The sequence below is a fragment of the Coloeus monedula genome (assembly GCF_965178545.1).
Source record: "Coloeus monedula genome assembly, chromosome: 12".
NCBI lineage: Eukaryota > Metazoa > Chordata > Aves > Passeriformes > Corvidae > Coloeus > Coloeus monedula.
Genome location: NC_138792.1, coordinates 207,062 through 229,733, shown reverse-complemented (window position 1 = coordinate 229,733; position 22,672 = coordinate 207,062).

Genomic DNA, 22,672 nt, shown 5'->3' with positions numbered 1-22,672 from the left:
CCGGCTGCCCCCTCCTGTCAGGGACTTGTGCAGAGCCACAAGGTCCCGCCTGAGCCTCCTTTGCTCCGGGCTGTGCCCCTTTCCCAGCTCTCTCAGGAACTCTCCAGCCCCTTGCCAGCTCCGTTCCGTTGCCTGGACTCGCTCCAGCCCCTCCGTGTCCCTCTTGTCCCAGAGGTGCTGCCAGCACTGCAGGTGCCCCAGCAGTGCCAGCACAGGGACGGGCCCAGCGCGCCCGCGCATGCGCAGTGGGGAGGCGGGGGGGCCCAGCGTGCCCGCGCATGCGCAGTGGGGAGGGTGGGGGGCCGTCCAGCTCTACCGCGCATGCGCAGTGGGGGTGGGGGGGTAGGGCCAGCGCGCCCGCGCATGCGCAGTGGTGGGTGGGGGGGGGCCAGCGCGCCCGCGCATGCGCAGTGGGGGGTGGGGGGGGCCGGCCAGCGCCCCCGCGCATGCGCAGTGGGGTGGGGGGGGGGGCCAGCGCGCCCGCGCATGCGCAGTGGGGGTGGGGGGGCCGTCCAGCTCTCCCGCGCATGCGCAGTGGGGTGGGGGCAGGGCCAGCGCCCCCGCGCATGCGCAGTGGGGTGGGGGGCCGGCCAGCGCCCCCGCGCATGCGCAGTGGGAGGGGGGGTAGGGCCAGCGCGCCCGCGCATGCGCAGTGGGGTGGGGGGGGCCCAGCCTGGGGGTGCCTTTTGTTCTGGTCCTCCTTGGAGCTGCCTTGAGAGCGGAATCAAGGTTGGAAAAGACCTCGGAGATCACTGAGTGCCACCAGCAGCAGCACGGCCAGCGCTGACCACGTCCGACCATGCCACAGCCACAGGTGTTGGAGCACTCCCAGGGGTGGGCACTCCAAACCTCCCTGGGCAGCTGTGCCAAGGCCTGAGCGCCCTTTCCATGGAGGAATTTCCCCAATATCCACCCTGACCCTCCCCTGGCCCAGCCTGAGGCCGTTCCCTCTCCTCCTGTCCCTGTTCCCTGGGAGCAGAACCCGACCCCCCCGGCTGCCCCCTCCTGTCAGGGACTTGTGCAGAGCCACAAGGTCCCGCCTGAGCCTCCTTTGCTCCGGGCTGTGCCCCTTTCCCAGCTCTCTCAGGAACTCTCCAGCCCCTTGCCAGCTCCGTTCCGTTGCCTGGACTCGCTCCAGCCCCTCCGTGTCCCTCTTGTCCCAGAGGTGCTGCCAGCACTGCAGGTGCCCCAGCAGTGCCAGCACAGGGACGGGCCCAGCGCACCCGCGCATGCGCAGTGGGGAGGGGGGGGGGGGGGGGCCCAGCGCGCCCGCGCATGCGCAGTGTTGTGGGGGGGGTCGGCCATCGCCCCCGCGCATGCGCAGTGGGGTGGGGGGCCGGCCGGCGCGCCCGCGCATGCGCAGTGGGGGTGGGGGGCCGTCCAGCTCTCCCGCGCATGCGCAGTGGGGTGGGGGGCCGGCCAGCGCCCCCGCGCATGCGCAGTGGGGTGGGGGTAGGGCCAGCGCACCCGCGCATGCGCAGTGGGGAGGGGGGGGGGCGCCCAGCGCGCCCGCGCATGCGCAGTGGTGTGGGGGGGGTCGGCCATCGCCCCCGCGCATGCGCAGTGGGGTGGGGGGCCGGCCGGCGCGCCCGCGCATGCGCAGTGGGGGTGGGGGGGCCGTCCAGCTCTCCCGCGCATGCGCAGTGGGGTGGGGGCAGGGCCAGCGCCCCCGCGCATGCGCAGTTGGGTGGGGGGCCGGCCAGCGCGCCCGCGCATGCGCAGTGGGAGGGGGGGTAGGGCCAGCGCGCCCGCGCATGCGCAGTGGGGTGGGGGGGGCCCAGCCTGGGGGTGCCTTTTGTTCTGGTCCTCCGTGGGGCTGCCTTGAGAGCGGAATCAAGGTTGGAAAAGACCTCGGAGATCACTGAGTGCCACCAGCAGCAGCACGGCCAGCGCTGACCACGTCCGCCCATGCCACAGCCACAGGTGTTGGAGCACTCCCAGGGGTGGGCACTCCAAACCTCCCTGGGCAGCTGTGCCAAGGCCTGAGCGCCCTTTCCATGGAGGAATTTCCCCAATATCCACCCTGAGCCTCCCCTGGCCCAGCCTGAGGCCGTTCCCTCTCCTCCTGTCCCTGTTCCCTGGGAGCAGAACCCGACCCCCCCGGCTGCCCCCTCCTGTCAGGGACTTGTGCAGAGCCACAAGGTCCCGCCTGAGCCTCCTTTGCTCCGGGCTGTGCCCCTTTCCCAGCTCTCTCAGGAACTCTCCAGCCCCTTGCCAGCTCCGTTCCGTTGCCTGGACTCGCTCCAGCCCCTCCGTGTCCCTCTTGTCCCAGAGGTGCTGCCAGCACTGCAGGTGCCCCAGCAGTGCCAGCACAGGGACGGGCCCAGCGCACCCGCGCATGCGCAGTGGGGAGGGGGGGGGGGGCCCAGCGCGCCCGCGCATGCGCAGTGGGGTGGGGGTAGGGCCAGCGCACCCGCGCATGCGCAGTGGGGGGTGGGGGGGGCCCAGCGCGCCCGCGCATGCGCAGTGGGGTGGGGGGGGTCGACCATCGCCCCCGCGCATGCGCAGTGGGGTGGGGGGCCGGCCGGCGCGCCCGCGCATGCGCAGTGGGGGTGGGGGGGCCGTCCAGCTCTCCCGCGCATGCGCAGTGGGGTGGGGGTAGGGCCAGCGCCCCCGCGCATGCGCAGTGGGGTGGGGGGCCGGCCAGCGCGCCCGCGCATGCGCAGTGGGAGGGGGGTAGGGCCAGCGCGCCCGCGCATGCGCAGTGGGGTGGGAGTAGCCCAGCCTGGGGGTGCCTTTTGTTCTGGTCCTCCGTGGGGCTGCCTTGAGAGCGGAATCAAGGTTGGAAAAGACCTCGGAGATCACTGAGTGCCACCAGCAGCAGCACGGCCAGCGCTGACCACGTCCGCCCATGCCACAGCCACAGGTGTTGGAGCACTCCCAGGGGTGGGCACTCCAAACCTCCCTGGGCAGCTGTGCCAAGGCCTGAGCGCCCTTTCCATGGAGGAATTTCCCCAATATCCACCCTGAGCCTCCCCTGGCCCAGCCTGAGGCCGTTCCCTCTCCTCCTGTCCCTGTTCCCTGGGAGCAGAACCCGACCCCCCCGGCTGCCCCCTCCTGTCAGGGACTTGTGCAGAGCCACAAGGTCCCGCCTGAGCCTCCTTTGCTCCGGGCTGTGCCCCTTTCCCAGCTCTCTCAGGAACTCTCCAGCCCCTTGCCAGCTCCGTTCCCTTGCCTGGACTCGCTCCAGCCCCTCCGTGTACCTCTTGTCCCAGAGGTGCTGCCAGCACTGCAGGTGCCCCAGCAGTGCCAGCACAGGGACGGGCCCAGCGCACCCGCGCATGCGCAGTGGGGAGGGGGGGGGGGGGGCCCAGCGCGCCCGCGCATGCGCAGTGGTGTGGGGGGGGTCGGCCATGGCCCCCGCGCATGCGCAGTGGGGTGGGGGGCCGGCCGGCGCGCCCGCGCATGCGCAGTGGGGGTGGGGGGCCGTCCAGCTCTCCCGCGCATGCGCAGTGGGGTGGGGGGCCGGCCAGCGCCCCCGCGCATGCGCAGTGGGGTGGGGGGCCGGCCAGCGCGCCCGCGCATGCGCAGTGGTTGGGGGGGTAGGGCCAGCGCGCCCGCGCATGCGCAGTGGGGTGGGGGGGGCCCAGCCTGGGGGTGCCTTTTGTTCTGGTCCTCCGTGGGGCTGCCTTGAGAGCGGAATCAAGGTTGGAAAAGACCTCGGAGATCACTGAGTGCCACCAGCAGCAGCACGGCCAGCGCTGACCACGTCCGACCATGCCACAGCCACAGGTGTTGGAGCACTCCCAGGGGTGGGCACTCCAAACCTCCCTGGGCAGCTGTGCCAAGGCCTGAGCGCCCTTTCCATGGAGGAATTTCCCCAGTATCCACCCTGAGCCTCCCCTGGCCCAGCCTGAGGCCGTTCCCTCTCCTCCTGTCCCTGTTCCCTGGGAACAGAACCCGACCCCCCCGGCTGCCCCCTCCTGTCAGGGACTTGTGCAGAGCCACAAGGTCCCGCCTGAGCCTCCTTTGCTCCGGGCTGTGCCCCTTTCCCAGCTCTCTCAGGAACTCTCCAGCCCCTTGCCAGCTCCGTTCCGTTGCCTGGACTCGCTCCAGCCCCTCCGTGTCCCTCTTGTCCCAGAGGTGCTGCCAGCACTGCAGGTGCCCCAGCAGTGCCAGCACAGGGACGGGCCCAGCGCACCCGCGCATGCGCAGTGGGGGGGGGGGGGGGGGGCCCAGCGCGCCCGCGCATGCGCAGTGGTGTGGGGGGGGGGCCAGCGCGCCCGCGCATGCGCAGAGGGGTGGGGGTAGGGCCAGCGCGCCCGCGCATGCGCAGTGGGGTGGGGAGTAGCCCAGCCTGGGGGTGCCTTTTGTTCTGGTCCTCCGTGGAGCTGCCTTGAGAGCGGAATCAAGGTTGGAAAAGACCTCGGAGATCACTGAGTGCCACCAGCAGCAGCACGGCCAGCGCTGACCACGTCCGACCATGCCACAGCCACAGGTGTTGGAGCACTCCCAGGGGTGGGCACTCCAAACCTCCCTGGGCAGCTGTGCCAAGGCCTGAGCGCCCTTTCCATGGAGGAATTTCCCCAATATCCACCCTGAGCCTCCCCTGGCCCAGCCTGAGGCCGTTCCCTCTCCTCCTGTCCCTGTTCCCTGGGAGCAGAGCCCGACCCCCCCGGCTGCCCCCTCCTGTCAGGGACTTGTGCAGAGCCACAAGGTCCCGCCTGAGCCTCCTTTGCTCCGGGCTGTGCCCCTTTCCCAGCTCTCTCAGGAACTCTCCAGCCCCTTGCCAGCTCCGTTCCGTTGCCTGGACTCGCTCCAGCCCCTCCGTGTCCCTCTTGTCCCAGAGGTGCTGCCAGCACTGCAGGTGCCCCAGCAGTGCCAGCACAGGGACGGGCCCAGCGCGCCCGCGCATGCGCAGTGGGGAGGCGGGGGGGCCCAGCGTGCCCGCGCATGCGCAGTGGGGAGGGTGGGGGGCCGTCCAGCTCTACCGCGCATGCGCAGTGGGGGTGGGGGGGTAGGGCCAGCGCGCCCGCGCATGCGCAGTGGTGGGTGGGGGGGGGCCAGCGCGCCCGCGCATGCGCAGTGGGGGGTGGGGGGGGCCGCCCAGCGCGCCCGCGCATGCGCAGTGGGGGTGGGGGGGCCGTCCAGCTCTCCCGCGCATGCGCAGTGGGGTGGGGGCAGGGCCAGCGCCCCCGCGCATGCGCAGTGGGGTGGGGGGCCGGCCAGCGCCCCCGCGCATGCGCAGTGGGAGGGGGGGTAGGGCCAGCGCGCCCGCGCATGCGCAGTGGGGTGGGGGGGGCCCAGCCTGGGGGTGCCTTTTGTTCTGGTCCTCCTTGGAGCTGCCTTGAGAGCGGAATCAAGGTTGGAAAAGACCTCGGAGATCACTGAGTGCCACCAGCAGCAGCACGGCCAGCGCTGACCACGTCCGACCATGCCACAGCCACAGGTGTTGGAGCACTCCCAGGGGTGGGCACTCCAAACCTCCCTGGGCAGCTGTGCCAAGGCCTGAGCGCCCTTTCCATGGAGGAATTTCCCCAATATCCACCCTGAGCCTCCCCTGGCCCAGCCTGAGGCCGTTCCCTCTCCTCCTGTCCCTGTTCCCTGGGAGCAGAACCCGACCCCCCCGGCTGCCCCCTCCTGTCAGGGACTTGTGCAGAGCCACAAGGTCCCGCCTGAGCCTCCTTTGCTCCGGGCTGTGCCCCTTTCCCAGCTCTCTCAGGAACTCTCCAGCCCCTTGCCAGCTCCGTTCCGTTGCCTGGACTCGCTCCAGCCCCTCCGTGTCCCTCTTGTCCCAGAGGTGCTGCCAGCACTGCAGGTGCCCCAGCAGTGCCAGCACAGGGACGGGCCCAGCGCACCCGCGCATGCGCAGTGGGGAGGGGGGGGGGGGCCCAGCGCGCCCGCGCATGCGCAGTGGTGTGGGGGGGGTCGGCCATGGCACCCGCGCATGCGCAGTGGGGAGGGGGGCCGGCCGGCGCGCCCGCGCATGCGCAGTGGGGGTGGGGGGCCGTCCAGCTCTCCCGCGCATGCGCAGTGGGGTGGGGGGCCGGCCAGCGCCCCCGCGCATGCGCAGTGGGGTGGGGGGCCGGCCAGCGCCCCCGCGCATGCGCAGTGGGGTGGGGGGCCGGCCAGCGCGCCCGCGCATGCGCAGTGGGGTGGGGGGGTAGGGCCAGCGCGCCCGCGCATGCGCAGTGGGGTGGGGGCCGGCCGGCGCGCCCGCGCATGCGCAGTGGGGGTGGGGGGGCCGTCCAGCTCACCCGCGCATGCGCAGTGGGGTGGGGGCAGGGCCAGCGCACCCGCGCATGCGAAGTGGGGGGTGGGGGGGGCCCAGCGCGCCCGCGCATGCGCAGTGGTGTGGGGGGGCCGTCCAGCTCTCCCGCGCATGCGCAGTGGGGTGGGGGGCCGGCCGGCGCGCCCGCGCATGCGCAGTGGGGGTGGGGGGGCCGTCCAGCTCTCCCGCGCATGCGCAGTGGGGTGGGGGTAGGGCCAGCGCGCCCGCGCATGCGCAGTGGGGTGGGGAGTAGCCCAGCCTGGGGGTGCCTTTTGTTCTGGTCCTCCGTGGAGCTGCCTTGAGAGCGGAATCAAGGTTGGAAAAGACCTCGGAGATCACTGAGTGCCACCAGCAGCAGCACGGCCAGCGCTGACTACGTCCGCCCATGCCACAGCCACAGGTGTTGGAGCACTCCCAGGGGTGGGCACTCCAAACCTCCCTGGGCAGCTGTGCCAAGGCCTGAGCGCCCTTTCCATGGAGGAATTTCCCCAATATCCACCCTGAGCCTCCCCTGGCCCAGCCTGAGGCCGTTCCCTCTCCTCCTGTCCCTGTTCCCTGGGAGCAGAACCCGACCCCCCCGGCTGCCCCCTCCTGTCAGGGACTTGTGCAGAGCCACAAGGTCCCGCCTGAGCCTCCTTTGCTCCGGGCTGTGCCCCTTTCCCAGCTCTCTCAGGAACTCTCCAGCCCCTTGCCAGCTCCGTTCCCTTGCCTGGACTCGCTCCAGCCCCTCCGTGTCCCTCTTGTCCCAGAGGTGCTGCCAGCACTGCAGGTGCCCCAGCAGTGCCAGCACAGGGACGGGCCCAGCGCGCCCGCGCATGCGCAGTGGGGAGGCGGGGGGGCCCAGCGTGCCCGCGCATGCGCAGTGGGGAGGGGGGGGGGCCGTCCAGCTCTACCGCGCATGCGCAGTGGGGGTGGGGGGGTAGGGCCAGCGCGCCCGCGCATGCGCAGTGGGGGGTGGGGGGGGGCCAGCGCACCCGCGCATGCGCAGTGGGGGTGGGGGGGGCCGTCCAGCTCTCCCGCGCATGCGCAGTGGGGTGGGGGTAGGGCCAGCGCACCCGCGCATGCGCAGTGGGGGGTGGGGGGGGCCCAGCGCGCCCGCGCATGCGCAGTGGGGTGGGGGGGGGGTCGGCCATCGCCCCCGCGCATGCGCAGTGGGGTGGGGGCCGGCCGGCGCGCCCGCGCATGCGCAGTGGGGGTGGGGGGGCCGTCCAGCTCACCCGCGCATGCGCAGTGGGGTGGGGGCAGGGCCAGCGCACCCGCGCATGCGAAGTGGGGTGGGGGGCCGTCCAGCTCTCCCGCGCATGCGCAGTGGGGTGGGGGTAGGGCCAGCGCCCCCGCGCATGCGCAGTGGGGTGGGGGGCCGGCCAGCGCGCCCGCGCATGCGCAGTGGGGTGGGGGTGGCCCAGCCTGGGGGTGCCTTTTGTTCTGGTCCTCCGTGGGGCTGCCTTGAGAGCGGAATCAAGGTTGGAAAAGACCTCGGAGATCACTGAGTGCCACCAGCAGCAGCACGGCCAGCGCTGACCACGTCCGCCCATGCCACAGCCACAGGTGTTGGAGCACTCCCAGGGGTGGGCACTCCAAACCTCCCTGGGCAGCTGTGCCAAGGCCTGAGCGCCCTTTCCATGGAGGAATTTCCCCAATATCCACCCTGAGCCTCCCCTGGCCCAGCCTGAGGCCGTTCCCTCTCCTCCTGTCCCTGTTCCCTGGGAGCAGAACCCGACCCCCCCGGCTGCCCCCTCCTGTCAGGGACTTGTGCAGAGCCACAAGGTCCCGCCTGAGCCTCCTTTGCTCCGGGCTGTGCCCCTTTCCCAGCTCTCTCAGGAACTCTCCAGCCCCTTGCCAGCTCCGTTCCGTTGCCTGGACTCGCTCCAGCCCCTCCGTGTCCCTCTTGTCCCAGAGGTGCTGCCAGCACTGCAGGTGCCCCAGCAGAGCCAGCACAGGGACGGGCCCAGCGCGCCCGCGCATGCGCAGTGGGGAGGCGGGGGGGCCCAGCGTGCCCGCGCATGCGCAGTGGGGAGGGTGGGGGGCCGTCCAGCTCTACCGCGCATGCGCAGTGGGGGTGGGGGGGTAGGGCCAGCGCGCCCGCGCATGCGCAGTGGTGTGGGGGGGGGGCCAGCGCGCCCGCGCATGCGCAGTTGGGGTGGGGGGGGCCGTCCAGCTCTCCCGCGCATGCGCAGTGGGGTGGGGGTAGGGCCAGCGCGCCCGCGCATGCGCAGTGGGGGTGGGGGGGGGCCGTCCAGCTCTCCCGCGCATGCGCAGTGGGGTGGGGGCAGGGCCAGCGCCCCCGCGCATGCGCAGTGGGGTGGGGGGCCGGCCAGCGCCCCCGCGCATGCGCAGTGGGAGGGGGGGTAGGGCCAGCGCGCCCGCGCATGCGCAGTGGGGTGGGGGGGGCCCAGCCTGGGGGTGCCTTTTGTTCTGGTCCTCCTTGGAGCTGCCTTGAGAGCGGAATCAAGGTTGGAAAAGACCTCGGAGATCACTGAGTGCCACCAGCAGCAGCACGGCCAGCGCTGACCACGTCCGACCATGCCACAGCCACAGGTGTTGGAGCACTCCCAGGGGTGGGCACTCCAAACCTCCCTGGGCAGCTGTGCCAAGGCCTGAGCGCCCTTTCCATGGAGGAATTTCCCCAATATCCACCCTGAGCCTCCCCTGGCCCAGCCTGAGGCCGTTCCCTCTCCTCCTGTCCCTGTTCCCTGGGAGCAGAACCCGACCCCCCCGGCTGCCCCCTCCTGTCAGGGACTTGTGCAGAGCCACAAGGTCCCGCCTGAGCCTCCTTTGCTCCGGGCTGTGCCCCTTTCCCAGCTCTCTCAGGAACTCTCCAGCCCCTTGCCAGCTCCGTTCCGTTGCCTGGACTCGCTCCAGCCCCTCCGTGTCCCTCTTGTCCCAGAGGTGCTGCCAGCACTGCAGGTGCCCCAGCAGTGCCAGCACAGGGACGGGCCCAGCGCACCCGCGCATGCGCAGTGGGGAGGGGGGGGGCCCAGCGCGCCCGCGCATGCGCAGTGGTGTGGGGGGGGGGGGGGGGGGGCCAGCGCGCCCGCGCATGCGCAGTGGGGGGTGGGGGGGGCCGTCCAGCTCTCCCGCGCATGCGCAGTGGGGTGGGGGTAGGGCCAGCGCACCCGCGCATGCGCAGTGGGGGGTGGGGGGGGCCCAGCGCGCCCGCGCATGCGCAGTGGCGTGGGGGGGGGTCGGCCACGGCCCCCGCGCATGCGCAGTGGGGTGGGGGGCCGGCCGGCTCTCCCGCGCATGCGCAGTGGGGTGGGGGGGCCGGCCAGCTCTCCCGCGCATGCGCAGTGGGGTGGGGGCAGGGCCAGCGCCCCCGCGCATGCGCAGTGGGGTGGGGGGCCGGCCAGCGCCCCCGCGCATGCGCAGTGGGAGGGGGGGTAGGGCCAGCGCGCCCGCGCATGCGCAGTGGGGTGGGGGGGGCCCAGCCTGGGGGTGCCTTTTGTTCTGGTCCTCCGTGGGGCTGCCTTGAGAGCGGAATCAAGGTTGGAAAAGACCTCGGAGATCACTGAGTGCCACCAGCAGCAGCACGGCCAGCGCTGACCACGTCCGCCCATGCCACAGCCACAGGTGTTGGAGCACTCCCAGGGGTGGGCACTCCAAACCTCCCTGGGCAGCTGTGCCAAGGCCTGAGCGCCCTTTCCATGGAGGAATTTCCCCAATATCCACCCTGAGCCTCCCCTGGCCCAGCCTGAGGCCGTTCCCTCTCCTCCTGTCCCTGTTCCCTGGGAGCAGAACCCGACCCCCCCGGCTGCCCCCTCCTGTCAGGGACTTGTGCAGAGCCACAAGGTCCCGCCTGAGCCTCCTTTGCTCCGGGCTGTGCCCCTTTCCCAGCTCTCTCAGGAACTCTCCAGCCCCTTGCCAGCTCCGTTCCGTTGCCTGGACTCGCTCCAGCCCCTCCGTGTCCCTCTTGTCCCAGAGGTGCTGCCAGCACTGCAGGTGCCCCAGCAGTGCCAGCACAGGGACGGGCCCAGCGCACCCGCGCATGCGCAGTGGGGAGGGGTGGGGGGGGCCCAGCGCGCCCGCGCATGCGCAGTGGTGTGGGGGGGGGTCGGCCATCGCCCCCGCGCATGCGCAGTGGGGTGGGGGGCCGGCCGGCGCGCCCGCGCATGCGCAGTGGGGGTGGGGGGCCGTCCAGCTCTCCCGCGCATGCGCAGTGGGGTGGGGGGCCGGCCAGCGCCCCCGCGCATGCGCAGTGGGGTGGGGGGCCGGCCATCGCCCCCGCGCATGCGCAGTGGGGTGGGGGGGCCGTCCAGCTCTCCCGCGCATGCGCAGTGGGGTGGGGGCCGGCCAGCGCACCCGCGCATGCGCAGTGGGGGCGGGGGGGGGTCGGCCATCGCCCCCGCGCATGCGCAGTGGGGGTGGGGGGGCCGTCCAGCTCTCCCGCGCATGCGCAGTGGGGTGGGGGTAGGGCCAGCGCCCCCGCGCATGCGCAGTGGGGTGGGGGGCCGGCCAGCGCGCCCGCGCATGCGCAGTGGGGTGGGGGGGGCCCAGCCTGGGGGTGCCTTTTGTTCTGGTCCTCCGTGGGGCTGCCTTGAGAGCGGAATCAAGGTTGGAAAAGACCTCGGAGATCACTGAGTGCCACCAGCAGCAGCACGGCCAGCGCTGACCACGTCCGCCCATGCCACAGCCACAGGTGTTGGAGCACTCCCAGGGGTGGGCACTCCAAACCTCCCTGGGCAGCTGTGCCAAGGCCTGAGCGCCCTTTCCATGGAGGAATTTCCCCAATATCCACCCTGAGCCTCCCCTGGCCCAGCCTGAGGCCGTTCCCTCTCCTCCTGTCCCTGTTCCCTGGGAGCAGAACCCGACCCCCCCGGCTGCCCCCTCCTGTCAGGGACTTGTGCAGAGCCACAAGGTCCCGCCTGAGCCTCCTTTGCTCCGGGCTGTGCCCCTTTCCCAGCTCTCTCAGGAACTCTCCAGCCCCTTGCCAGCTCCGTTCCGTTGCCTGGACTCGCTCCAGCCCCTCCGTGTCCCTCTTGTCCCAGAGGTGCTGCCAGCACTGCAGGTGCCACAGCAGTGCCAGCACAGGGACGGGCCCAGCGCGCCCGCGCATGCGCAGTGGGGAGGCGGGGGGGCCCAGCGCGCCCGCGCATGCGCAGTGGGGAGGGGGGGGGGGGCCGTCCAGCTCTCCCGCGCATGCGCAGTGGGGGTGGGGGGGTAGGGCCAGCGAGCCCGCGCATGCGCAGTGGGGGGGGGGGGGGGGCCAGCGCGCCCGCGCATGCGCAGTGGGGGGTGGGGGGGGCCGTCCAGCTCTCCCGCGCATGCGCAGTGGGGTGGGGGTAGGGCCAGCGCACCCGCGCATGCGCAGTGGGGGGTGGGGGGGGCCCAGCGCGCCCGCGCATGCGCAGTGGTGTGGGGGGGTCGGCCATCGCCCCCGCGCATGCGCAGTGGGGTGGGGGGCCGGCCGGCGCGCCCGCGCATGCGCAGTGGGGGTGGGGGGGCCGTCCGGCTCTCCCGCGCATGCGCAGTCGGGTGGGGGTAGGGCCAGCGCCCCCGCGCATGCGCGGTGGGGTTGGGGGCCGGCCAGCGCGCCCGCGCATGCGCAGTGGGAGGGGGGGTAGGGCCAGCGCGCCCGCGCATGCGCAGTGGGGTGGGAGTAGCCCAGCCTGGGGGTGCCTTTTGTTCTGGTCCTCCGTGGGGCTGCCTTGAGAGCGGAATCAAGGTTGGAAAAGACCTCGGAGATCACTGAGTGCCACCAGCAGCAGCACGGCCAGCGCTGACCACGTCCGCCCATGCCACAGCCACAGGTGTTGGAGCACTCCCAGGGGTGGGCACTCCAAACCTCCCTGGGCAGCTGTGCCAAGGCCTGAGCGCCCTTTCCATGGAGGAATTTCCCCAATATCCACCCTGAGCCTCCCCTGGCCCAGCCTGAGGCCGTTCCCTCTCCTCCTGTCCCTGTTCCCTGGGAGCAGAACCCGACCCCCCCGGCTGCCCCCTCCTGTCAGGGACTTGTGCAGAGCCACAAGGTCCCGCCTGAGCCTCCTTTGCTCCGGGCTGTGCCCCTTTCCCAGCTCTCTCAGGAACTCTCCAGCCCCTTGCCAGCTCCGTTCCGTTGCCTGGACTCGCTCCAGCCCCTCCGTGTCCCTCTTGTCCCAGAGGTGCTGCCAGCACTGCAGGTGCCCCAGCAGTGCCAGCACAGGGACGGGCCCAGCGCACCCGCGCATGCGCAGTGGGGAGGGGGGGGGGCCCAGCGCGCCCGCGCATGCGCAGTGGTGTGGGGGGGTCGGCCATCGCCCCCGCGCATGCGCAGTGGGGGTGGGGGGGCCGGCCGGCGCGCCCGCGCATGCGCAGTGGTGGTGGGGGGGCCGCCCAGCTCTCCCGCGCATGCGCAGTGGGGTGGGGGGCCGGCCAGCGCCCCCGCGCATGCGCAGTGGGGTGGGGGGCCGGCCAGCGCCCCCGCGCATGCGCAGTGGGAGGGGGGGTAGGGCCAGCGCGCCCGCGCATGCGCAGTGGGGTGGGGGGGGCCCAGCCTGGGGGTGCCTTTTGTTCTGGTCCTCCGTGGGGCTGCCTTGAGAGCGGAATCAAGGTTGGAAAAGACCTCGGAGATCACTGAGTGCCACCAGCAGCAGCACGGCCAGCGCTGACCACGTCCGCCCATGCCACAGCCACAGGTGTTGGAGCACTCCCAGGGGTGGGCACTCCAAACCTCCCTGGGCAGCTGTGCCAAGGCCTGAGCGCCCTTTCCATGGAGGAATTTCCCCAATATCCACCCTGAGCCTCCCCTGGCCCAGCCTGAGGCCGTTCCCTCTCCTCCTGTCCCTGTTCCCTGGGAGCAGAACCCGACCCCCCCGGCTGCCCCCTCCTGTCAGGGACTTGTGCAGAGCCACAAGGTCCCGCCTGAGCCTCCTTTGCTCCGGGCTGTGCCCCTTTCCCAGCTCTCTCAGGAACTCTCCAGCCCCTTGCCAGCTCCGTTCCGTTGCCTGGACTCGCTCCAGCCCCTCCGTGTCCCTCTTGTCCCAGAGGTGCTGCCAGCACTGCAGGTGCCCCAGCAGTGCCAGCACAGGGACGGGCCCAGCGCACCCGCGCATGCGCAGTGGGGAGGGGGGGGGGGGGGCCCAGCGCGCCCGCGCATGCGCAGTGGGGTGGGGGGCCGGCCGGCGCGCCCGCGCATGCGCAGTGGGGGTGGGGGGGCCGTCCAGCTCTCCCGCGCATGCGCAGTGGGGTGGGGGCAGGGCCAGCGCCCCCGCGCATGCGCAGTGGGGTGGGGCGCCGGCCAGCGCGCCCGCGCATGCGCAGTGGGAGGGGGGGTAGGGCAGGCGCACCCGCGCATGCGCTGTGGGGGGTGGGGGGGGCCCAGCGCGCCCGCGCATGCGCAGTGGTGTGGGGGTGGTCGGCCATCGCCCCCGCGCATGCGCAGTGGGGGTGGGGGGCCGGCCGGCGCACCCGCGCATGCGCAGTGGGGGTGGGGGGGCCGCCCAGCTCTCCCGCGCATGCGCAGTGGGGTGGGGGGCCGGCCAGCGCCCCCGCGCATGCGCAGTGGGGTGGGGGGCCGGCCAGCGCGCCCGCGCATGCGCAGTGGGAGGGGGGGTAGGGCCAGCGCGCCCGCGCATGCGCAGTGGGGTGGGGGGGGCCCAGCCTGGGGGTGCCTTTTGTTCTGGTCCTCCGTGGGGCTGCCTTGAGAGCGGAATCAAGGTTGGAAAAGACCTCGGAGATCACTGAGTGCCACCAGCAGCAGCACGGCCAGCGCTGACCACGTCCGCCCATGCCACAGCCACAGGTGTTGGAGCACTCCCAGGGGTGGGCACTCCAAACCTCCCTGGGCAGCTGTGCCAAGGCCTGAGCGCCCTTTCCATGGAGGAATTTCCCCAATATCCACCCTGAGCCTCCCCTGGCCCAGCCTGAGGCCGTTCCCTCTCCTCCTGTCCCTGTTCCCTGGGAGCAGAACCCGACCCCCCCGGCTGCCCCCTCCTGTCAGGGACTTGTGCAGAGCCACAAGGTCCCGCCTGAGCCTCCTTTGCTCCGGGCTGTGCCCCTTTCCCAGCTCTCTCAGGAACTCTCCAGCCCCTTGCCAGCTCCGTTCCGTTGCCTGGACTCGCTCCAGCCCCTCCGTGTCCCTCTTGTCCCAGAGGTGCTGCCAGCACTGCAGGTGCCCCAGCAGTGCCAGCACAGGGACGGGCCCAGCGCACCCGCGCATGCGCAGTGGGGAGGGGGGGGGGGGGGGGGCCCAGCGCGCCCGCGCATGCGCAGTGGTGTGGGGGGGGGGTCGGCCATCGCCCCCGCGCATGCGCAGTGGGGGTGGGGGGGCCGTCCAGCTCTCCCGCGCATGCGCAGTGGGGTGGGTGTCGGGCCAGCGCCCCCGCGCATGCGCAGTGGGGTGGGGGCCGGCCAGCGCACCCGCGCATGCGCAGTGGGGGTGGGGGAGGTCGGCCATCGCCCCCGCGCATGCGCAGTGGTGTGGGGGGGGGTCGGCCATCGCGCCCGCGCATGCGCAGTGGGGTGGGGGGCCGGCCGGCGCGCCCGCGCATGCGCAGTGGGGGTGGGGGGGCCGTCCAGCTCTCCCGCGCATGCGCAGTGGGGTGGGGGTAGGGCCAGCGCCCCCGCGCATGCGCAGTGGGGTGGGGGTAGGGCCAGCGCCCCCGCGCATGCGCAGTGGGGTGGGGGGGGCCCAGCCTGGGGGTGCCTTTTGTTCTGGTCCTCCGTGGGGCTGCCTTGAGAGCGGAATCAAGGTTGGAAAAGACCTCGGAGATCACTGAGTGCCGCCAGCAGCAGCACGGCCAGCGCTGACCACGTCCGCCCATGCCACAGCCACAGGTGTTGGAGCACTCCCAGGGGTGGGCACTCCAAACCTCCCTGGGCAGCTGTGCCAAGGCCTGAGCGCCCTTTCCATGGAGGAATTTCCCCAATATCCACCCTGAGCCTCCCCTGGCCCAGCCTGAGGCCGTTCCCTCTCCTCCTGTCCCTGTTCCCTGGGAGCAGAACCCGACCCCCCCGGCTGCCCCCTCCTGTCAGGGACTTGTGCAGAGCCACAAGGTCCCGCCTGAGCCTCCTTTGCTCCGGGCTGTGCCCCTTTCCCAGCTCTCTCAGGAACTCTCCAGCCCCTTGCCAGCTCCGTTCCGTTGCCTGGAGTCGCTCCAGCCCCTCCGTGTCCCTCTTGTCCCAGAGGTGCTGCCAGCACTGCAGGTGCCCCAGCAGTGCCAGCACAGGGACGGGCCCAGCGCACCCGCGCATGCGCAGTGGGGAGGGAGGGGGGCCCAGCGCGCCCGCGCATGCGCAGTGGTGTAGGGGGGGGCCCAGCGCGCCCGCGCATGCGCAGTGGGGGTGGGGGGGGGCCGTCCAGCTCTCCCGCGCATGCGCAGTGGGGTGGGGGTAGGGCCAGCGCACCGGCGCATGCGCAGTGGAGGGTGGGGGGGCCCCAGCGCGCCCGCGCATGCGCAGTGGTGTGGGGGGGGTCGGCCATCGCCCCCGCGCATGCGCAGTGGGGGTGGGGGGGCCGGCCGGCGCGCCCGCGCATGCGCAGTGGGGGTGGGGGGCCGCCCAGCTCTCCCGCGCATGCGCAGTGGGGTGCGGGGCCGGCCAGCGCCCCCGCGCATGCGCAGTGGGGTGGGGGGGCCGTCCAGATCTCCCGCGCATGCGCAGTGGCGTGGGGGCAGGGCCAGCGCCCCCGCGCATGCGCAGTGGGGTGGGGGGCCGGCCAGCGCGCCCGCGCATGCGCAGTGGGAGGGGGGGTAGGGCCAGCGCGCCCGCGCATGCGCAGTGGGGTGGGGGGGGCCCAGCCTGGGGGTGCCTTTTGTTCTGGTCCTCCGTGGGGCTGCCTTGAGAGCGGAATCAAGGTTGGAAAAGACCTCGGAGATCACTGAGTGCCACCAGCAGCAGCACGGCCAGCGCTGACCACGTCCGCCCATGCCACAGCCACAGGTGTTGGAGCACTCCCAGGGGTGGGCACTCCAAACCTCCCTGGGCAGCTGTGCCAAGGCCTGAGCGCCCTTTCCATGGAGGAATTTCCCCAGTATCCACCCTGAGCCTCCCCTGGCCCAGCCTGAGGCCGTTCCCTCTCCTCCTGTCCCTGTTCCCTGGGAGCAGAACCCGACCCCCCCGGCTGCCCCCTCCTGTCAGGGACTTGTGCAGAGCCACAAGGTCCCGCCTGAGCCTCCTTTGCTCCGGGCTGTGCCCCTTTCCCAGCTCTCTCAGGAACTCTCCAGCCCCTTGCCAGCTCCGTTCCGTTGCCTGGACTCGCTCCAGCCCCTCCGTGTCCCTCTTGTCCCAGAGGTGCTGCCAGCACTGCAGGTGCCCCAGCAGTGCCAGCACAGGGACGGGCCCAGCGCACCCGCGCATGCGCAGTGGGGAGGGGGGGGGGCCCAGCGCGCCCGCGCATGCGCAGTGGGGTGGGGGGGGGGCCAGCGCGCCCGCGCATGAGCAGAGGGGGTGGGGGGGGCCGTCCAGCTCTCCCGCGCATGCGCAGTGGGGTGGGGGTAGGGCCAGCGCACCCGCGCATGCGCAGTGGGGGGTGGGGGGGGGCCCAGCGCGCCCGCGCATGCGCAGTGGTGTGGGGGGGTCGGCCATCGCCCCCGCGCATGCGCAGTGGGGTGGGGGGCCGGCCGGCGCGCCCGCGCATGCGCAGTGGGGGTGGGGGGGCCGTCCAGCTCTCCCGCGCATGCGCAGTCGGGTGGGGGTAGGGCCAGCGCCCCCGCGCATGCGCGGTGGGGTTGGGGGCCGGCCAGCGAGCCCGCGCATGCGCAGTGGGAGGGGGGGTAGGGCCAGCGCGCCCGCGCATGCGCAGTGGGGTGGGAGTAGCCCAGCCTGGGGGTGCCTTTTGTTCTGGTCCTCCGTGGGGCTGCCTTGAGAGCGGAATCAAGGTTGGAAAAGACCTCGGAGATCACTGAGTGCCACCAGCAGCAGCACGGCCAGCGCTGACCACGTCCGACCATGCCACAGCCACAGGTGTTGGAGCACTCCCAGGGGTGGGCACTCCAAACCTCCCTGGGCAGCTGTGCCAAGGCCTGAGCGCCCTTTCCATGGAGGAATTTCCCCAATATACACCCTGAGCCTCCCCTGGCCCAGCCTGAGGCCGTTCCCTCTCCTCCTGTCCCTGTTCCCTGGGAGCAGAACCCGACCCCCCCGGCTGCCCCCTCCTGTCAGGGACTTGTGCAGAGCCACAAGGTCCCGCCTGAGCCTCCTTTGCTCCGGGCTGTGCCCCTTTCCCAGCTCTCTCAGGAACTCTCCAGCCCCTTGCCAGCTCCGTTCCGTTGCCTGGACTCGCTCCAGCCCCTCCGTGTCCCTCTTGTCCCAGAGGTGCTGCCAGCACTGCAGGTGCCCCAGCAGAGCCAGCACAGGGACGGGCCCAGCGCGCCCGCGCATGCGCAGTGGGGAGGCGGGGGGGCCCAGCGTGCCCGCGCATGCGCAGTGGGGAGGGTGGGGGGCCGTCCAGCTCTACCGCGCATGCGCAGTGGGGGTGGGGGGGTAGGGCCAGCGCGCCCGCGCATGCGCAGTGGTGTGGGGGGGGGGCCAGCGCGCCCGCGCATGCGCAGTTGGGGTGGGGGGGGCCGTCCAGCTCTCCCGCGCATGCGCAGTGGGGTGGGGGTAGGGCCAGCGCGCCCGCGCATGCGCAGTGGGGGTGGGGGGGGGCCGTCCAGCTCTCCCGCGCATGCGCAGTGGGGTGGGGGCAGGGCCAGCGCCCCCGCGCATGCGCAGTGGGGTGGGGGGCCGGCCAGCGCCCCCGCGCATGCGCAGTGGGAGGGGGGGTAGGGCCAGCGCGCCCGCGCATGCGCAGTGGGGTGGGGGGGGCCCAGCCTGGGGGTGCCTTTTGTTCTGGTCCTCCTTGGAGCTGCCTTGAGAGCGGAATCAAGGTTGGAAAAGACCTCGGAGATCACTGAGTGCCACCAGCAGCAGCACGGCCAGCGCTGACCACGTCCGACCATGCCACAGCCACAGGTGTTGGAGCACTCCCAGGGGTGGGCACTCCAAACCTCCCTGGGCAGCTGTGCCAAGGCCTGAGCGCCCTTTCCATGGAGGAATTTCCCCAATATCCACCCTGAGCCTCCCCTGGCCCAGCCTGAGGCCGTTCCCTCTCCTCCTGTCCCTGTTCCCTGGGAGCAGAACCCGACCCCCCCGGCTGCCCCCTCCTGTCAGGGACTTGTGCAGAGCCACAAGGTCCCGCCTGAGCCTCCTTTGCTCCGGGCTGTGCCCCTTTCCCAGCTCTCTCAGGAACTCTCCAGCCCCTTGCCAGCTCCGTTCCGTTGCCTGGACTCGCTCCAGCCCCTCCGTGTCCCTCTTGTCCCAGAGGTGCTGCCAGCACTGCAGGTGCCCCAGCAGTGCCAGCACAGGGACGGGCCCAGCGCACCCGCGCATGCGCAGTGGGGAGGGGGGGGGCCCAGCGCGCCCGCGCATGCGCAGTGGTGTGGGGGGGGGGGGGGGGGGCCAGCGCGCCCGCGCATGCGCAGTGGGGGGTGGGGGGGGCCGTCCAGCTCTCCCGCGCATGCGCAGTGGGGTGGGGGTAGGGCCAGCGCACCCGCGCATGCGCAGTGGGGGGTGGGGGGGGCCCAGCGCGCCCGCGCATGCGCAGTGGCGTGGGGGGGGGTCGGCCACGGCCCCCGCGCATGCGCAGTGGGGTGGGGGGCCGGCCGGCTCTCCCGCGCATGCGCAGTGGGGTGGGGGGGCCGGCCAGCTCTCCCGCGCATGCGCAGTGGGGTGGGGGCAGGGCCAGCGCCCCCGCGCATGCGCAGTGGGGTGGGGGGCCGGCCAGCGCCCCCGCGCATGCGCAGTGGGAAGGGGGGTAGGGCCAGCGCGCCCGCGCATGCGCAGTGGGGTGGGGGGGGCCCAGCCTGGGGGTGCCTTTTGTTCTGGTCCTCCGTGGGGCTGCCTTGAGAGCGGAATCAAGGTTGGAAAAGACCTCGGAGATCACTGAGTGCCACCAGCAGCAGCACGGCCAGCGCTGACCACGTCCGCCCATGCCACAGCCACAGGTGTTGGAGCACTCCCAGGGGTGGGCACTCCAAACCTCCCTGGGCAGCTGTGCCACGGCCTGAGCGCCCTTTCCATGGAGGAATTTCCCCAATATCCACCCTGAGCCTCCCCTGGCCCAGCCTGAGGCCGTTCCCTCTCCTCCTGTCCCTGTTCCCTGGGAGCAGAACCCGACCCCCCCGGCTGCCCCCTCCTGTCAGGGACTTGTGCAGAGCCACAAGGTCCCGCCTGAGCCTCCTTTGCTCCGGGCTGTGCCCCTTTCCCAGCTCTCTCAGGAACTCTCCAGCCCCTTGCCAGCTCCGTTCCGTTGCCTGGACTCGCTCCAGCCCCTCCGTGTCCCTCTTGTCCCAGAGGTGCTGCCAGCACTGCAGGTGCCCCAGCAGTGCCAGCACAGGGACGGGCCCAGCGCACCCGCGCATGCGCAGTGGGGAGGGGGGGGGGGGGCCCAGCGCGCCCGCGCATGCGCAGTGGTGTGGGGGGGGGTCGGCCATCGCCCCCGCGCATGCGCAGTGGGGTGGGGGGCCGTCCAGCTCTCCCGCGCATGCGCAGTGGGGTGGGGGGCCGGCCATCGCCCCCGCGCATGCGCAGTGGGAGGGGGGGTAGGGCCAGCGCGCCCGCGCATGCGCAGTGGGGTGGGGGGGGCCGTCCAGCTCTCCCGCGCATGCGCAGTGGGGTGGGGGCCGGCCAGCGCACCCGCACATGCGCAGTGGGGGCGGGGGGGGTCGGCCATCGCCCCCGCGCATGCGCAGTGGGGGTGGGGGGGCCGTCCAGCTCTCCCGCGCATGCGCAGTGGGGTGGGGGTAGGGCCAGCGCCCCCGCGCATGCGCAGTGGGGTGGGGGGCCGGCCAGCGCGCCCGCGCATGCGCAGTGGGGTGGGGGGGGCCCAGCCTGGGGGTGCCTTTTGTTCTGGTCCTCCGTGGGGCTGCCTTGAGAGCGGAATCAAGGTTGGAAAAGACCTCGGAGATCACTGAGTGCCACCAGCAGCAGCACGGCCAGCGCTGACCACGTCCGCCCATGCCACAGCCACAGGTGTTGGAGCACTCCCAGGGGTGGGCACTCCAAACCTCCCTGGGCAGCTGTGCCAAGGCCTGAGCGCCCTTTCCATGGAGGAATTTCCCCAATATCCACCCTGACCCTCCCCTGGCCCAGCCTGAGGCCGTTCCCTCTCCTCCTGTCCCTGTTCCCTGGGAGCAGAACCCGACCCCCCCGGCTGCCCCCTCCTGTCAGGGACTTGTGCAGAGCCACAAGGTCCCGCCTGAGCCTCCTTTGCTCCGGGCTGTGCCCCTTTCCCAGCTCTCTCAGGAACTCTCCAGCCCCTTGCCAGCTCCGTTCCGTTGCCTGGACTCGCTCCAGCCCCTCCGTGTCCCTCTTGTCCCAGAGGTGCTGCCAGCACTGCAGGTGCCCCAGCAGTGCCAGCACAGGGACGGGCCCAGCGCACCCGCGCATGCGCAGTGGGGAGGGGGGGGGGCCCAGCGCGCCCGCGCATGCGCAGTGGTGTGGGGGGGGGGCCAGCGCGCCCGCGCATGAGCAGAGGGGGTGGGGGGGGCCGTCCAGCTCTCCCGCGCATGCGCAGTGGGGTGGGGGTAGGGCCAGCGCGCCCGCGCATGCGCAGTGGGGTGGGGGGGGCCCAGCCTGGGGGTGCCTTTTGTTCTGGTCCTCCGTGGGGCTGCCTTGAGAGCGGAATCAAGGTTGGAAAAGACCTCGGAGATCACTGAGTGCCACCAGCAGCAGCACGGCCAGCGCTGACCACGTCCGACCATGCCACAGCCACAGGTGTTGGAGCACTCCCAGGGGTGGGCACTCCAAACCTCCCTGGGCAGCTGTGCCAAGGCCTGAGCGCCCTTTCCATGGAGGAATTTCCCCAATATCCACCCTGAGCCTCCCCTGGCCCAGCCTGAGGCCGTTCCCTCTCCTCCTGTCCCTGTTCCCTGGGAGCAGAACCCGACCCCCCCGGCTGCCCCCTCCTGTCAGGGACTTGTGCAGAGCCACAAGGTCCCGCCTGAGCCTCCTTTGCTCCGGGCTGTGCCCCTTTCCCAGCTCTCTCAGGAACTCTCCAGCCCCTTGCCAGCTCCGTTCCGTTGCCTGGACTCGCTCCAGCCCCTCCGTGTCCCTCTTGTCCCAGAGGTGCTGCCAGCACTGCAGGTGCCCCAGCAGTGCCAGCACAGGGACGGGCCCAGCGCGCCCGCGCATGCGCAGTGGGGAGGCGGGGGGGCCCAGCGCGCCCGCGCATGCGCAGTGGGGAGGGGGGGGGGGGCCGTCCAGCTCTCCCGCGCATGCGCAGTGGGGGTGGGGGGGTAGGGCCAGCGAGCCCGCGCATGCGCAGTGGGGGGGGGGGGGGCCAGCGCGCCCGCGCATGCGCAGTGGGGGGTGGGGGGGGCCGTCCAGCTCTCCCGCGCATGCGCAGTGGGGTGGGGGTAGGGCCAGCGCACCCGCGCATGCGCAGTGGGGGGTGGGGGGGGCCCAGCGCGCCCGCGCATGCGCAGTGGCGTGGGGGGGGGTCGGCCATCGCCCCCGCGCATGCGCAGTGGGGTGGGGGGCCGGCCGGCGCGCCCGCGCATGCGCAGTGGGGGTGGGGGGCCGTCCAGCTCTCCCGCGCATGCGCAGTGGGGTGGGGGGCCGGCCAGCGCCCCCGCGCATGCGCAGTGGGGTGGGGGGCCGGCCAGCGCCCCCGCGCATGCGCAGTGGGAGGGGGCGTAGGGCCAGCGGTCCCGCGCATGCGCAGTGGGGTGGGGGGGGGCCCAGCCTGGGGGTGCCTTTTGTTCTGGTCCTCCGTGGGGCTGCCTTGAGAGCGGAATCAAGGTTGGAAAAGACCTCGGAGATCACTGAGTGCCACCAGCAGCAGCACGGCCAGCGCTGACCACGTCCGACCATGCCACAGCCACAGGTGTTGGAGCACTCCCAGGGGTGGGCACTCCAAACCTCCCTGGGCAGCTGTGCCAAGGCCTGAGCGCCCTTTCCATGGAGGAATTTCCCCAGTATCCACCCTGAGCCTCCCCTGGCCCAGCCTGAGGCCGTTCCCTCTCCTCCTGTCCCTGTTCCCTGGGAGCAGAACCCGACCCCCCCGGCTGCCCCCTCCTGTCAGGGACTTGTGCAGAGCCACAAGGTCCCGCCTGAGCCTCCATTGCTCCGGGCTGTGCCCCTTTCCCAGCTCTCTCAGGAACTCTCCAGCCCCTTGCCAGCTCCGTTCCGTTGCCTGGACTCGCTCCAGCCCCTCCGTGTCCCTCTTGTCCCAGAGGTGCTGCCAGCACTGCAGGTGCCCCAGCAGTGCCAGCACAGGGACGGGCCCAGCGCACCCGCGCATGCGCAGTGGGGAGGGGGGGTGGGGGGGGCCCAGCGCGCCCGCGCATGCGCAGTGGTGTGGGGGGGGCCCAGCGCGCCCGCGCATGCGCAGTGGGGGTGAGGGGGGGCCGTCCAGCTCTCCCGCGCATGCGCAGTGGGGTGGGGGTAGGGCCAGCACACCCGCGCATGCGCAGTGGGGGGTGGGGGGTGCCCAGCTCTCCCGTGCATGCGCAGTGGGGTGGGGGGCCGGCCAGCGCCCCCGCGCATGCGCAGTGGGAGGGGGGG